This window comes from Pongo abelii, chromosome 14, assembly GCF_028885655.2.
Source record: "Pongo abelii isolate AG06213 chromosome 14, NHGRI_mPonAbe1-v2.0_pri, whole genome shotgun sequence".
Taxonomy (NCBI): Eukaryota; Metazoa; Chordata; class Mammalia; order Primates; family Hominidae; genus Pongo; species Pongo abelii.
This window is the reverse complement of record NC_071999.2, coordinates 80,814,132-80,818,465: the sequence shown is the minus strand read 5'-3', so window position 1 is coordinate 80,818,465 and position 4,334 is coordinate 80,814,132. Positions and strand designations below refer to the sequence as shown.

Below are 4,334 nucleotides of genomic sequence, written 5' to 3'. Positions count from 1 at the left end.
TTTCCAGCTTGTTTCGATTCTCCTCATCTCCTTCTGGTACTCCCATCAATCGGTCTTTTTATGAAGTCCCATATTCTTGTAGGCTTTGTTCATTCCTTTTCATTCTTTTTTTTTCTCTATTCTTGTCTGCACATCTTATTTCAGTAAGGTGGTCTTCAGACTCTGATATCCTTTCTTCCACTTGTTCGATTCAGCTGTTGATAATTGTGTATGTTTCACGAAGTTCTTGTGCTGTGTGTTTCAGCTCCATCAAGTCGTTTATGTTCCTCTCTAAACTGCTTATTCTACTTAGCAGTTCCTCTAACATTTTATCAAGGTTCTTAGCTTCTTTGCATTGGGTTAGAACATGCTCCTTTAGCTCATAAAAATATGGAACGCTTCATGAATTTGCATGTCATCCTTGTGCAGGTGCCATGCTAATCTTCTCTGTATTGTTCCAATTTTAGTATATGTGCTCCCAAAGCAAGCACACATCTCTGAGCTCTTAAAACTTCTTGCCTGTTCCTCCCAGGTTCTTTCTCTTCGTTGTTTCCTTGCTTTTAAAATAGTTTTTTACATAAACATCTCTAAACAATGCTTAACTTTGTTTTTTAGCATTTTCAAAATTGTTTCATGCCATCTTCAGTCTTCTGTGTTTAATGTTTTGACTTAACATAATGTCTCTCAGATACTTTCATGTTATTGCTTATGGTTATATTCATTTTCATCACTACATCATCTTCTACTACATATGTTTTTCAAATTTTATTTATCCATTGTTTAGATGGATATGGATTAATTTTTTTAAAAAAGTTATAACTGTAATACACAATGTTGAATACCTTTTGCTTAATGTTGTCCGTAAGACTTGGAAGTAATGTACTTATAAAAATTTTCTCAATCGAATGAGCACTAAATATTGGCTTATTGTGGTGTCAGGTTCATTTTCCTAATTATTAATGAGGGTGAACTTCTTTCTTAGTTTAAAAATACTGTTATTCTAAGTTCAGGGGAAAAGTACAAGTTTGTTACATAGGTAAATGTGTATCATGGGGGTTTGTTGTACAGATTACTTCATCACCCGGGTATTAAGCCTAGTACTCATTAGTTATTTTTCCTGATCCTCTCCCTCCTCCCACCCTCCACCCTCTGAAAGGCCCCAGTGTGTATTGTTACCCTCCTTATTATGTGTCCATGTGTTCTTATCTTTTATTTCCCACTTATAAATGAGAACATGCAGTATTTGGTTTTCTGTTCCTGTGTTAGTTTGCTGAGGATAATGGCCTCCTGTTCCATCCATGTTCTTGTGAAGGACATGATCTCATTCTTCTTTATGGCTGCGTAGTATTCCATGGTGTATATATACCACATTTTCTTTATCCAGTCTATCATTGATGGGCATTTAGGTTGATTCCATGTCTTTGCTATGGTGAACAGTGCTGCAATAAACATATGTGTGCATGTTTCTTTATAACAGAATGATTTTTGTTCCTTTGTGTATATACCCAGTAATGCAATTGCTCGGTCAAATGATGTTTTTGTCTTTAGATCTTTGGGGAATCATTACACTGTATTCCACAATGGCTGAACTAATGTATAAGCATTCTTTTTTCTCCACAATCTTGCCAGCAACTGTTAATTTTTAACTTTTTAATAATAGCCATTCTGACTGTTGTTTGATGGTATCTCATTGTGGTTTGGATTTGCATTTCTCTAATGATCAGTGATGTTGACCTTTTTTCTTATGATTGTTGGCCACATGTATGTCTTCTTTTGAAAAGTATGTGTTCATGTCCTTTGCCCACTTTTTTATATTTTTTATTGCTTGTAAATTGTTTAAAGTTCCTTATAGATGTTGGATATTAGACCTTTGTCAGATGCATAGCTTGCAAAAATTGTCTCTCATTCTGTAGGTTGCCTGTTTACTCTGTTGATAGTTTCTTTTGCTGTGCAGAAGCTCTTTAGTTTAATTTGATCCCATTTGTGAATTTTTGCATTTGTTTCAATTGCTTTTGGCATCTTCATCACGAAATCTTTAACTGTGCCTATGTCCTCAATGGTATTGCCTTGGTTGTCTTCCAGGGTTTTTATTGTTTTGGGTTTTACATTTAAGTCTTTAATCCATTAATCTGTCTTGAATTAATTTTTGTATATGGTGTAAGGAAGGGGTCTAGTTTCAATCTTCTGCATATGGCCAGCCAGTTATTCCAGCACCATTTATTGAATAGGGAATCCTTTTCCAATTGCTTGTTTTCATCATGTTTGTTGAACATCAGATAGTTTTTTCTCAGTTTATTGGCAGTTAGTGGTTTCTCTTCCATAAAATCACCTCTTCTTAGTTTTTGGCCGTTTTCGGTTGGATTGTTAGACTTTACAAACATTAATTTGAATGAGTTCTTAAGATATATTAGATATTAATCTCTGTTTGTCACATGTGTTTAAAATATCTTCTCCTAGTGTTGATTTGCCTTTTTACTTTCTTTTCAATGCTTTGAAATGTATTATTATTCGTAATTTCTGTGTAGTAGAAATTATCAATCTTTTACTGTATGGTTAGTATTTTTAATTTTGATGAGGTTCAATTTATTATTTTTTTCGTTTTATGGATTGTGCTTTTGGTGTCAAGTCTTAGAAATATTTGCCTAGCCCTATATCCTAAATTTTTGTACCATTAAGTCTGTGATGCATTTTGAGTTAATCTTTTATAAGCTGTGAAGTTTAGGTTGCCTGTTTTTCCAATTGCTTCAGCACCATTTGTCAAAAGACTCTCCTTCCTCCACTGAATTGCTTCTTACCTTTGTTAAGAATCAGCTGAGTGTATTTGTGTGAGTTTATTTTGGGGTTCTTTATACCCTCCCACTGATCTATGTGTCCATCCCTCCACTGATACCATGCTCTTGATTATTGTAGCTATAGAATAAACATCAATATTGGTTAAAGTGATTTCTTCCACTTTAAACCTCAATAGGATTTTGATAGGCATTGCATTAAACCTACATCTTTACCCTGTTGAGGCTTACAATCCATGAACATAGTATGTCTCCACTTATTTAGAGCATTGACTGATTTCCTCAGTATTTTGTAATTTTTAGCGTACAGATCCTGTACATGTTGTATTTAAAATACATCTAAGCATTTCATTTTCTTTGAAACAACTGTAAATGGAATGGTGATTCTGATTTTGGTTGCTGCATATTTATTGTTAGTATGTGGAAGTGTGACTGATTTTTCTGCACTGATCTGATATCCTTTGACCTTGCTGAACTCATTTGTTCATTCTAGGATCATTTTTGTAGATTTCTTGGGATACTCTATGCTGATAATTATGTCATCTACATATACAGACAGTCTTATTTTTTCCTTCCAATTCATATGCCTTTATTTTTTGCCTTATTGCAGGGTCTAGGATTTCCAGTGCTATATTGTCTAAGAATTGTGAGAGCAGATATTGGACATTTTTACATTGTTTCCAATGTTGTAGGGAAAGCATTCAGCCTTTCACCATTAAACATGATGTTAGCTGCAGATGTAGATGCCCTTTATCAAGGTGAACTTAGCACCTATCTATGTTTCCCTCACTTGCTGACAGTTTATAACATGAATGGTGTTGGATTTTGTGAAATGCTTTTGCCATGTCAGATAATATGACTAATTTGATTAGCATTTTTTGTATTAAAAGATCCTTTTCTATTTTGAGATCATAAGGATATTCTATTTTGTTTTCTAAAAGTTTTGAAGTTTTGCCTTTTACATTTATATATTTATTCCATTGGGAATTGATTTTGCCAATAGTGTGAGAAAGCGTGCAACTTAATTTTTAATAGGATTGCTGATTGTATCAGCTCTTTTATTGAATATATATACTTTTGCCATATCTCTCATATGACTGGGTCTGTTTCGTTCTGTTGCACTGACCTCTCTGCTCTGGGCTAATATCATATAGCTCTAATTATCTTAGTTCTGTAAGCCTTGGGATTATGTTGGGCAAATCTCTATACTGTATTCTTCATCAGAAGTTTCTCCCCTATTTTGTGATATTCATTTTCCATATAAATTTTAGAATTGGCTACCATGTTTCTTGAAAAGCCTATCGTAATTTTAATCTGTAAACAATTTATGGAAATTGACATCTTTTTGATATTGAGTTCTGATACTTTCCATGAAAATAATATTCCTATTTATTTAGAGATTCTTAAATATCTCTTATAATGTTAAAAAGTTTCTCCATAAATGTCTCATGCTTATTTTGTTTGATTTATTTCATGGTAGCTTGGTACCTTAAAGGGTTTTTTTAAAAGTAGCTTTTAAAAATAGTATCTTATTGCATAATATTTGTTTGTTGTTGATACATAATT

The 4,334-nt window shown here is 33.2% G+C and overlaps 1 non-coding gene across 1 annotated transcript; it reads right to left on the bottom strand.

Annotated features, from left to right (window-relative positions):
* Positions 1-363: 363 nt before the first annotated feature.
* On the bottom strand, positions 364-470 carry LOC112128690 (U6 spliceosomal RNA). Its single transcript, XR_002911167.1, has one exon. It is a non-coding gene; the product is annotated as a U6 spliceosomal RNA (small nuclear RNA).
* Positions 471-4,334: the final 3,864 nt, after the last annotated feature.